Source organism: Dermacentor andersoni, chromosome 5 (assembly GCF_023375885.2).
Source record: "Dermacentor andersoni chromosome 5, qqDerAnde1_hic_scaffold, whole genome shotgun sequence".
In the NCBI taxonomy this organism is placed as follows: Eukaryota; Metazoa; Arthropoda; class Arachnida; order Ixodida; family Ixodidae; genus Dermacentor; species Dermacentor andersoni.
Window position 1 is genome coordinate 114,238,997 of NC_092818.1, and position 13,502 is coordinate 114,252,498.

A 13,502-nucleotide genomic window follows, 5' to 3' on the forward strand; every position below is an offset into this window, starting at 1 on the left:
GTAGGGCTTGGTGTTTTGAAATCTTTCGCAAACGAAAATTTAGCCAGTGTGAACAAGAACAACAAGCTGTCTCTACACTTACCAATACGTCGGAGCACTGTTATTGTCACGCTCGTAATTAAACTTCCGTAAACAGCTCTCCCATTTAACAAAGCAGGGCAAACGAAAGTAGCCCGTTATGTTACACTTTGTAAGGTAAGCTTGTACAAAGATCTTGCAGTTTTCCGGCGCTTTTCTCGATAAAATTGATTTTTCCTTGAACTGTCGCACATGTGTTTACTAGACTTGGACAATGCACACAGTCTCGTGAGATCATTAGTGTATCGACGAAATAAATATTACTATGGCGCCCTTTTGTCGATAAGGATCATCTAGGACAAACTGCAAAGGTCATAGAAATTTTATTGCCGGCTTCCGTGGCCATCGACCTTGTTCTCTTCTTTCGCTCGATTTCATGCTTGGAGGCTTGGAAGGGCAGAGAGAGTATTCTGACAACGTTTTAGATGAGACTTTGAAGTTGTGCTCGTGTGGCTAAGCAGATACAAAGCTTTAACATGCGCTCGGAAGCCCGAGAGGTCTTAGTGAAGAGCGGGAGTTATTCACGTGGAATTTACGTGTTGTGTCCTTAATTTCGCGCCGTATGCTCCACCGTGTCTGCCTGGGGCATAGGTATAATAATAATAATAATAATAATAATAATAATAATAATAATAATAATAATAATAATAATAATAATAATAATAATAATAATAATAATAATAATAATAATAATAATAATGCACCACAAGAAACAATACATAGTAAGCGGGCCTGTTGAAGCCTAAATGCTTGTGTGACTAGGCCCGGCAGCGCCGGCAACAGCGATGAGGTCAGTGTATGTACACACATGCGTAACCTTAGTGCCGACAAAACATTGTGCAAACAAAAGCAAAAATAAATACATGTTAATACAATGTGGCGTGAACATATTTTCCCGCTTACATAGATCAAAAACAAAAAAATTAATACATGGTAGTCCAACCCAGAACATTTTTTTTCATGTTTATATAGAGCAAAAAACAAAAATTAAGAACAAGTTATGGCAACGTAGTGAAAATTTTTGTAAGCTCATAGAGATATACAGGTTAAGACAACCAAATTACTTCAGATAAACACATACCCATACATTAAAAAACTCAAATGGAAGATGACATTTTCTTTAAAACCTTTTTTGACTGAACCGAGAAAAATTCGTCAGGTAGATCATTAAAGATTTTGGGCACACATACGCATCGCCGTGCCACGCCATACCTAGTTGATGAAAGAGGAACATTGAAACGATTGTTGTCCCTCAAAAGTCGAGGGGCTACACATTTTTCTTTGAATTGGTCGTTGCAAAAATGACGAAGAACTACAGTTTGCTTAAATAACGACTGAAATGAAGGAAAACCTAACGCTGAAAATGAATTTTCACCTGAAATCTGGCCACAGCCATAGGCAACACTTTTCAATATATCTTTTAGTAAACTGTAAATTCTCGTTTGCCATCGCAATGCGCAGAAAACGAAAATGGCGATTCCGTATCGCAAGATGCTGTATGCGAGTGCATGCAGTATGGTTTTCTTTACCGATAATGGCATGAAACCTTTTATATTAAAAAGCAACGAAGCAACACTCCTAAGTTTGCCACACAGATAGGCCAGATGATGCTGCCACGACATGCTGCTATCAATAAATAAACCGAGATATTTCACAGAGTCTACATACTGAACAAGGGTGCATGTACATTAAACGCAGTGCTGGTCATGCAAGAATACTGGAATGTTTATTCCTGTGGTCTTTAAGGGATTTCTAAAACATTAACTGTGTCTTCCTGATATTTACATTAATAGAATTTTTCGCAAACCAGTGCATTACACTGTGTATTGTGTTTTGCAGTGCGCCCACAGCCTTTTCATAATTTATATGCTTTGTTAATATTACCATATCGTCAACATACTGATAGATAGTGCCTTTAGAAATTACTAGAGGAAGATAGCTTACGAATATGTTAAATAAAAGAGGTTTACTTGTCGCCCATAACTATCTGTGACCTACCACACATGTAGTTTCGCAGTACGTTGTGTAATGGTCCTCTGAATCCCATTAAAGTTAGTTTCTCTAGAAGAATGTTACCATTCACTGTGTCAAAAGCTTTCGCTATGTCTAGAAATAGCGCACAGGTGAATAAGTTGTTTTCAAATGCAGAATATACTTCATCTGAGAATTCCTCCAATAGGACTGTGGTACCTCGACTTGCAACGAAACCAAACTGCCTGAGTGATAAAATCAAAAACTTCATTAAGAAAGACGTCATGCATTCGTAAAGGAATTTTTCTAGTATTTGGGAAAGTACCGACAAAATTGAGATTGGTCGATAGTTTTCAACCTTGTCTTTCCTGCCTTCCTTATATAGTGGCTTAACTATAGCCGTTTTCAGAGTCTCGGGAATTACTGCAGTTTCTAAAAAGCCATTGATTAAAAAAAGCAAGATGTTCGCAAGCACATTGAAGTTTCTTCGCAGAGTGCCTACAGATATGCCATCTATTCCTGGTGGTTTATTTTGCCGAAAACTAAAAGGAATCCTTTTCAGGTCAGGTGTTGATAACCTAGGCAAAAAAGCGGACGCCGACACCGATTCCTTCAACGTGCAATGATTTTTTTGTTGGGATAAAGCGTTTTCAGAAGAACGCGAGAACAAACGGTTCAATGCGTTAACTACCACTATTTTGTCATCTAGAAACGAGTCAATGGGATTAGAAGGCACGTCACTTCATCTCCTAAGATTATTTATTATAGACCACGTTCTCGCGGGACTTTTGCGCGACTGGTTGAATTTATTAAAGAAAATACATTCTCTTTGCTGTTCACCAGAGCCCGACTACCCTGTTTCTTGTCATTTTATATTCAGCTTTTATAAAATGACAATGCAGCGCTTCCAGAGCCAATCCCTAAAATATATGGCACGCATAATATCGGCATTAAGCCAGCTAACATTATTTCTGCATTTTTTCATGACAGTATATGTACTTAGGCGTTCAAAGTGTTTAAGCTGAGTGGAGAACTTTTTGCATACCTTATCGGGTGCACTGCCATCAATCAGCAAAGACCAGGCAAAATTAGTGATGTGTTGGTCGAACATTTTTGTATTAGGGATTTCATTTTCATTTTATTTCTTTTTGTGTTCCCAACCGATTGATGTTCTACAGATAGAGAAGGCTTCGAAAGGCGACATGCCACAAGGTAGTGGTCGGCTAACCTTTGATTTATGACGCAAGCAGCCACATAATAGTCAGATACGCGCACCACAATGTGGTCTATGCAGGACGCTACGACTCTGTTATTTAAGCACTCTTCTCTAGTCGGATGATTTATGATGGATTCCAAAGCATAAGAAGACAAAATGTATAAGTAATCGGAAACAGTAGTTAACGTGACGCATAGCGTATTTATGTACAAATCACAAGCTAAGCATAACTGCGCAGCTGAACCCCATTTGCCCAGTATTTCATCGAGCTCTGCCAAGAATCGCCTCACACTGTTACATGGTGGTCGATATATCGAAAGTAGGATTAGATCTGTATTTCAAAGATTTATTTTTATGGCCAGGCATTCCGCATAAACGAACGTAACATCTATTCCAGACGTCACATAGATGCCACGAACAAAAATCGCTAAACCACCTCCATGCCCTCGTAGACGGGTCACGAAATGTGAACGATAACCAGACAGGGTAAACATATCGGCCCCGACTTGTGGTATATTTATCTCAGTGAGAACAAAAGCGTCAACGTAATTGCTAGCTGCTTCCGCTATCTCTTTAAATTCATTCCAGTACTTTCGTAGGCTTGTTATGTTTACGCTGACGAAAGTAAAATTATGTTGTGACCTCAGGCCAAACTTACTTTTGAAACTTCTAAAATCAGGAACCACACAGAAACTAGACGCCATGCTGCTTATACTATCCTAGCAATATCAGCTGGCCTGATTACTCGGTTCAAAGGTGCACCTTCGTCCTTCTTTACAAAAATCTTACAGCCTTTTACCTAGGCAAACTTGTACCCGTTCTCCCTAGACACGGTTATTGCACGCCAAAACAAACTGCGATTTGCCTTGGTCAAGTTATCGTTGAAAAACAATTTGGGTAGAGAACCGTTCGGGTGTAATCGCCGCAGCTTTCCTCGTGAATCAAACCAAACTTCCCTCGCTGCTACAGAAGTGAACCGTATCAGGACTGTCGGGATTGTTTTACGTTTACTAGGCAATCGGTGCACCGCTTCTACATCAGCGCTTGAAAAGTTTGTTAGCTCTAGCTTAATGGTTACCTCTGATAAAACATGCCTTAGGGTTTCATTTTGTTCTAGTGGAAGGCCTTCAATTTTCAAGTTATTCTTTCTTTTGTACTGTTCGTTCTCATTCTGTGTATCCTGCACAAAATCAAGCTGTATCGCTTGGGCCTTGACCACTTCATTAAAGCGCACAATTTCCTCTTCCTGGGCCTTTCCACGTTCTTCGTTAGCTTTCACCTCCTGCAGTACTGAATCATACTGTTTAGACACAAATGAGACCGATTCCTCTAAGTTTTTAACAGTCATGGAAAGCTTAGTAAACTCAGTTTTCAGCACAAGCAGGGAATCCACTTTTTCATGCAGAGTTAACAAAGAAGCAATACTGTCTTTTATTTCCCTGAGCTCAGAAGCAAAGGATGGCTCTACAGAACTGCCGTTCCCTGTCTGGCTACACTCCATCTGCGATGCTGAAGCGTCTCGCTGCCTGCCAACCCGATAGGTTTTGCAGACCCACGTTTCTCGCTTAGCTTGGCTCTTGGTCGCAAAAGTACTAGGCGCTATGCCTGAACAAAGTTGACCCAAATGGTAGCCATGTTTACATTCAGCGTACGACATAAAGCGACCATGATCGGGTAACGCACTGTGGCAAGCAATGCACTCTTCAAATACCATGATAAAAGAAAACGATGTACTTTCACGAGCTCTACGAGTCAGTCCGGCGGAGAAAGGTGGAAACAACCGAGAATCAAAGGCAACTGTGCTTACCTAACAAGAAGAACCAGCGATTATGACAGGTTCACACGCTCCGCCGGACTGCAGCCGATCGTGGGGGAACGCTTGCTTTTACAGTTTCTAGTTCTTCGTGTGATGCTTTGATTGGTCGGCGCTGGACCCTCGTTGAACGATGCCAGCTTAGCACGTGCATGTGTCAGCTATCCGGTGGGTTGACGACGTTAGATGGTGAAGAACTTGCGATCCATGCGGTAGATAGACCAGGCACGTCAACCGTTTTCGAGTGCTACGACGCAGGCAGACCTAACAAGAACAGGCGATTATGACAGGTTCACACGCTCCGTCGGACTAATAATAATAATAATAATAATAATAATAATAATAATAATAATAATAATAATAATAATAATAATAATAATAATAATAATAATAACATTAATATTATTATTATTTATATTATTATTATTATTATTATTATTTATTAAGCACCCAAGAAAATCAGTACAGCAAAACGGGCCCATCTAAGCCAATGGTGACTTGTGTGGTGTGGCCTGGCATCGTTAGCTAAGCGATGTGGTTGCAGTATACATGCACAAATTTAAAACCAACATTGTAAAAGGGAAACAAATGAGAGTGATAAGCGCTTTAATGTATTTTTTAAGAGGTTATCAAATCTGTCCTGCCAACGTTGGAAGCAGAAGGCGAAAACCGTTATACTATACCTTGAGGTGCTGTATGCAAGGGAATATACATACTATCATTTTTTTTAGTCTGGAACAGCACCAAACCTTTTATGTTAAATAGTAAACATACGACAGACCTTAGTTTGGAGCATACATGCGCCCTATAATTCATCATCATCATCAGCCTAGTTACGCCCACTGCAGGGCAAAGGCCTCTCCCATACTTCTCCAACTACCCCGGTCATGTACTAATTGTGGCCATGTTGTCCCTGCAAACGTCTTAATGTCATCCGCCCACCTAACTTTCTGCCGCCCCCTACTACGCTTCCCTTCCCTTGGAATCCAGTCCGTAACCCTTAAGAGGAAGCTTTAGCTCGGGCCCAACTCCGACGGGGCCTATTGAAATACATGTAAAACGCAAAAACGTTTTTATGAGATAATCCCTGGACAGATTTTGATGAAATTTGTTGCATTTGAAAGAGAAAGTTAAATTCTAGTGACTGTTGGAAGCTGAATTTCGATTTAGGGCTTGAATTTTTTCAAAACGATTTTCAGATATTAGACCGTTCGAAAAAAATAGAAGCACGAAGTTTACAAATTCATAGCTCTGCATCAAGGACTGATATCGCGGTTCTCTAAACGGCATCCATTAGATCATTCAAAGCGGACAAATTCAATACGTCATTTTACATCTTACGTGAATTTGTTACGTTGGATACAACGGTTTTGCAAAAGTTGTATTTTCCTATGATTAAATTTTTATATTTATGTGTAACATATCAATTTTGTCCGCTTTAGATGTACTATTAGATGCAATTCACAGAATTGTATTATAATTTTTAGTGGTTGAGTTACAGAGTTGTAAACTTGATTGCTTCATTTTTTGAAAATTTTCGATTTTTGCCCATTTTTAATAAAAAAATTGACGACCTAACTCAAAAATTAGAAACCCACAGTCACTAGATTTTAGGTTTGTCTTTTAAATGCAACAAACCTCGTCAGATTTGGTGCAGTGGTTGCCGAGAAAAACGAATTTTCCTTTTACATGTATTTAAATAGGAGCACCCGAGCTAAAGCTTCCTCTTAATGACCATCGGTTACCTTCCCTCCTCATTACATGTCCGGCCCATGCCCATTTCTTTTTCTTGATTTCAACTAAGATGTCATTTACCCGCGTTTGTTCCCTCACCCAATCTGCTCATTTCTTATCCCTTAACATTACACCTATCATTCTTCTTTCCATGGCTCGTTGCGTCGTCCTCAATTTCAGCAGAACCCTTTTCGTAAGCCTCCAGGTTTCTGCCCCGTAGGTGAGTACTGGTAAGACACAGCTGTTATACACTTTCCTCTTGAGGGATAGTGGCAACCTGCTGTTCATGATTTGAGAATGCCTGCCAAACGCACCCCAGCCCATTCTTATTCTTCTGGTTATTTCAGTCTCATGATCCGGATCCGTGGTCACTACCTGCCCTAAGTAGATGTATTCCCTTACCACTTCCAGTGCCTCGCTACCTATCGTAAACTGCTGTTCTCTTCCGAGACTGTTAAACATTACTTTACTTTTCTGTAGATTAATTTTCAGACCCACCCTTCTGCTTTGCCTCTCCAGGTCAGTGAGCATGCACTGCAATTGGTCTCCTGAGTTACTAAGCAAGGCAATATCATCAGCGAATCGCAAGTTGCTAAGGTATTCTCCATCAACTTTTATCCCCAATTCTTCCCACTCCAGGTCTCTGAATACCTCCTGTAAACATGCTGTGAATAGCATTGGAGATATCGTATCTCCCTGTCTGACGCCTTTCTTTATTGGGATTTTGTTGCTTTCTTTGTGGAGGATTACGGTGGCTGTGGAACCGCTATAGATAGCTTCCAGTATCTTTACATATGGCTCATCTACACCCTGATTCCGTAGTGCCTCCATGACTGCTGAGGTTTCGACTGAATCAAATGCTTTTTCGTAATCAATGAAGGCTATATATAAGGGCTGGTTATATTCCGCACATTTGTCTATCACCTGATTGGTAGTGTGAATATGGTCTATTGTTGAGTAGCCTTTACGGAATCCTGCCTGGTCCTTTGGTTGACAGAAGTCTAAGGTATTCCTGATTCTATTTGCGATTACCTTAGTAAATACTTTGTAGGCAATGGACAGTAAGCTGATCGGTCTATAATTTTTCAAGTCTTTGGCGTCCCCTTTCTTATGGATTAGGATAATGTTAGCGTTCTTCCAAGATTCCGGTACGTTCGAGGTCATGAGGCATTGTGTATATAGGGCGGCCAACCTTTCTAGGACAGTGTTCCCACCATCCTTCAACAAATCTGCTGTTACCTGATCCTCCCCAGCTGCCTTCCCCCTTTGCATAGCTCCCAAGGCGTTCTTTACCTCTTCTGGTGTTACTCTTCCCCATACGGTGTTACTCTTCCCCCTCTTCCCCATAATTATGCCACGACAAATGACTATCGAAATGAATGCCGAGATACATAATTGAGTTTGTATTTTCGACAGGAGTACACTTACAGGGTAAGCAGTCTTCGGTATGAAGATACACTGGAATGACCGTGGTTCTAATCTTCAGGGGATTTTTGAAGCATATAATTGTTACCTTTTTTGATTGACGGTAAGCTTGTTTTTAAAAAGCCAGACCATATCTTCATGCACAGATTGCTACAGGTATTCAACAGCCTTTTTGTAATTAACATGCTTCGTTAGAAGGACGAAATCGTCCGCATACTGATACACTTTACCATATGGGATTACTGAAATGAGATCGTTCACAAATATGTTAAAGAGAAGAGGCGATAAAATTAACCCTTGAGGGACACCAACACCAAGGGATAATTTGCTGCTATAGTATTTGGTACCTATAACAATCATTTGTGACGTGTCGGTGAGATAGTTTTGAAGTAGAGCATAGAAGAGGCCCCTAAAACCAGTAAGATATAACTTGCGAAGTGATATGTCATGGCAAACTGAATCAAAGGGCTTGGATACGTCGAGAAACAAAGCACAGCTAAAGAGATTGTGTTCAAAAGCAGAGTACAAATCACCTGCAAATTTTTCCAAGAGCGAAATTGTACCCGGCCTTGCAGGAAACCAAATTGTCGGTCAGACAAAATTGAAAACTTTTGAATGAAAGAAGTCATAACCTCAAGCGAAAAATTTTTCTAAAACCTGAGATAATGCGGGAAAAATGGTTATAGGCCGGTAGTTTCCCATAATAGATTTCTTACCTGCCTTATGGAGTGGTCTAACTTAAGCAGTTTTTAGATCTTGTGGCATAGTTCCAGTATCTAGGAAGACATTTATCATGAAAAGCACAATATCTTAAAGCGCTTCAAAGTTTCTTCTCAGCAAGCTTACAGATGTTCCATCTACTCCAGGTGGTTTATTCGTTCGAAAACTGAAAATGATGCGGGCAAGGTCAGATTTAGAAAACCGCGGTAAAAATGCAGATGCTGTCAAAGAATCACCAAGCGTCACATCTTGCCAAGACTTAGATAACGCCTCTCTTGAAGCCTGACTGAAGAAATGATTGAAGAAGTCGGCTGTTTCGACAGGGTTTCCGGGAAATTGTTCTATCACAGATTTTACGTTCTCGGATTTCCCTCTGAGATGGTTTATCAGCGACCAAGTTTTGCTAGCACGTTTGGGCGATTGATTAAATTTGTGCAAGAAAAAGCGACGTTTTGCAGCGCGGAGAAGAGCAACTACTTTATTTCTTACAATTTTGTATTCTAATTGGAGGTCTTTATTGTTGGGGGTGCGTTTACCTTTTTCCCAAAGCCAATCTCTGTGAGATATGGCTTGCATAATATCGGAATTAATCAATGGATAGCTTTCCCTGCCCTTTTTATTCCTGAAAATGTGCAGTACCATTAGAAATGGGCTAGACGCTCACAAAAGCTATCGTACACTTGGTCTGGGGGCCTACCGTCAAGCAACGAATAATAATAATAATAATAATAATAATAATAAGAAATCAAAGGTGTTTATTAAAGTGCCGAGGAAGAACCTCGAGAGTCTTGGTGCTGGCGCACTCGGCAAAACATTGCACGTAAAAACAAAGCAAGCTCAGACATGCACACATACACACGCGCACACACATAAAAAAGAGCAATAATTTCGCGAATACAGATTTTAACAGAGAATAAAAAATGCACACAAAAAAAATACAAAGCAAAAGTGGAGAAACAGATAACATGATTACAGAATGACGGAACAAACAACAGATATGAGAGTTTTTGTTCAGTTATTGAAATACCCCTGCAACTCCTTTCAGGAAAATATTAAAATTAGGCATGAAGATATCCAGGCACTCTGAATAATAACAATAAATTCTTTATTTGTGGTTTTACAAGGAACAAATATGGGCCTGCCCAAGGCAACAGATGGCTTGTGGGGAAGTGCCCGGCAGCAAGGGACAAGTCACAGCATACGTACACCACTGTCGGTTCACATCACGAAAGTAACTGGACTAAGCAGGAAGAAAAGGAAAGAAATCAAGCATACACAACAAAGATAACAGACTTCACGTCATTCCTTCTTCCTAAAGAAGAGGCGCAAATTGGGAGGTCATTCCAAACACTTGGTGGAACATAGAAAGCACGAAGACGTTCCTCATATCTAGTCCGCACGCTGGGCAAGATCAAATGATCGCGTGGACGTAATGCACGAACAAGTATATATGGGAGGCAAAATTCTTCATTCCACAGGTACCTAAATATGACACTTTCTTTAAATAGCAACCGGAACGGAACGGAGGCATACGCGAGCAAAAAGAAAAAAAAAAAGAACAGACTAGAATTGTTGGGAATCTGAGCACCAGACATCACGGCACGGACTATAGATTGTAGTAAGCGATCAACGTTGTTGCGCCAATGCACTGAGCAAAAACAAAACGAATAAATTCCACAGTGCAGCACGCTGCATCCTAATGCGTGAGCTATCATTTTCCTTATATAAATTATGCATAATGATTTTATAGAGTATACCCGTTACCACACAAGCGTTATCGCAAACGTTAGCCGAATGACTGTCCCAAGACATGCTGGCATCAAAATGAACATCAAGATATTTGACACTTGAAAGGTGTGGAATACGAGAGCGGGCGCAATTATTACTCTGAGGAGAATGAAGAAACTAAGGAATGATGACAGGAACACATTTCAGGGTGTTGTGGAAGCATACGAGCTTAGGTTTATTTGGATTTATAGAAATTAAGTTATCACAGTACCAACTCATAAAATGACAGGATACTATAAGCGTGTCATCAGCGTACTGAAAAATTCGGCAATGAAGAATGTATTGAGTGAGATCGTTAACATAAAAGTTAAATAAAAGAGGGCTAAAATTGAACCCTGAGTAATTCCACTAGACAAATGTATGGGTCTACTTTTAATATTTCCGATTACCACAACATAAGTCCGACCATGAAAATAATTATCAAGGAAAGACAAGAAAGGCCCTCGGAAGTAATAGGTGTAAAGTTTATAAAGTAGAACATCATTGTTGACCTAATCAACAGCTTTTCGTACGTCTTAAAATAATGCGCAAGCAAATTTCCTGTTTTCAAGAGTATTATTGAGCAAACCAGTTCATCTAACCTTAACCTAGTGCCGCGCCAGGAAGTAAATTCATATTGGTTGGACGATAGCAGGTTATGTGCATCAATGAAGCTTGGAATTACATGAAAAATATGTTTTTCAAGTACCCCAGCAATGCGCGATAGTATCAAAATAGGTGTATTGATTATAAACGAATTAAGTTGTCCGCTTTTGGAAAGGGGAACTACAAGAGCTTCCTTGGGACCAGGTGGAATGATTTGCGTTGCTATAATGTCGTTGATGATTGCTTACAGAACACTCTTCAGGGCCTCAAACTTTCTGCGAAGAACCTCCGCGGACACGCCATCTAATCCCACTGACTTGCACTGCTGCAAGTTGAATACGATATAACGAATATCATCTTCAGTGCACTCTGGCTGAAAGGCAGACTTAGTCAGCCATTGTGGCACAGTATGACTGGTCATATTGCCAGACAACTTTGTTGCAGCAGACGAGAAAAAATGATTAAAATGGTCCGCTGACAGAACAGACGGAGGTAAGATATTTTTTTTTTGTAATGGTTTCATACACACCTTTACGGCGACTACCTTTTAATTCGTTCAAAAAGACCAAGCCTTAGATGGATTATTTCTAGATTCAGAAAAGTTATTTTGGAAGTGTTTTCATCTTCCAGCTCTGAGCACCATCGTAATTTTATTGCGAGCCATAATATAGGCCGCACGAAGAAACTTAGCTTTAGGGGAACGATGATAACGCGCCAAAGCTGATTATTTTCGGCTATCACGGATAAGGCATTTCCATTTATCGATGGGCAAACAGGCTTTCGCTGTTTTATGACGACCACCCTTTTACATGTGTGCACTATCTGTGAGTAGACAGCTATAAAAAGATTTATGTAGTTTACTTGCGGAAGTTCGCGCAAGGAAATATCACCAATCCTAATGATGTAACGAAAAGTCAAGCCTTCTGTTATGAACAACCTCTATTTCTGATATCGGTTTCTGGACGGTAATATGCTGTGACGATAAAAAGGTACATCCTACAAAGAAGTGATCGGACAGCTTTTGCTTAACGATAAACGGATCGTTCTCAGTACGGACATTCCCGTCATCTAGACATGAACGACACGACTGATGAGCCCAAAACTTCGACATGCGTCGGAAGATTGATAACGGCTTCATTCCCAATGACAGCAAGCGCGTTGAAGTATTCAGCTACGATGCGCCGTTCCTTCTTCAGCACGTCAATGTTTGAGCCACCTACTATGCATGCTTGACAAAATGGAAAAGTAAGCAAACGCAATTCATCCATACCCTTTTTGACGCTTTGGTTTGGAGGCCTATGGGGAACCAGCGCTGGCCAGGAGGCACTACGACAGTTTTAGTGTGCAACTAAAATATGCTGACACCATCCGGTAGGGAGTCTAATAAGGTGGTACAACAGATTGAACGATAACAGACACGCGCCTGTAGCAACATTTGCTTAACCCGATGCGCCATGCGCGTTGCGTTGAGCGCATGTGCAGCTATGTCCTAGCTCGTTGGTTTTCTGTCATGGGAGGAGCAGCAGGAGCAGGCAAATTTGCTGACGCGAAATCACAGCGTGTGCTACTGAAAACTGTGTCCACCACTCGCTAAAGCTGTGTGTTACGACGCTGCTGTTGGCAGGCGAAGCTTCAGAGCTGGTTGCCCATAGGGCTATAGATAGCGAGAAAAGATAATAAGCCCAATCGCTGAGCACGCTGCTGCTCCCTGAAAAAAAAAAAAGCTTGCAAGCCTATCACGAAAACCGCCAAGCAGCAGACTTCGACCTACGCCGTATAGGAGATGTCACCTCCTGAAAAAAGTAAAAAAAGGAAAACAAAAACAAATATACGTAGGTTGGATTGGTTCTAGCTCCAAGAAATATACTTTTCGTGAAAATTAATAAACGTTATACACGCGTTTTTTTTTCTGTTCCCTGGATTTATATTGCGCAGGATCAGATGTTGCATTCTCGTAACCTAATTGAACCAGCAGCTGCATAAACGCTGCGTCCATGTTTGCGGCGTAAGGGTAGAAAATTGCAATTTAGTGACTTCAAGCAGGAATATATATATATATATATATATATATATATATATATATATATATATATATATATATATATAATCCGGAACACCTGAATAGCAATGATGCGCAGGTCTTCTACGCGTAGACAAAAAATGAATTAGAGA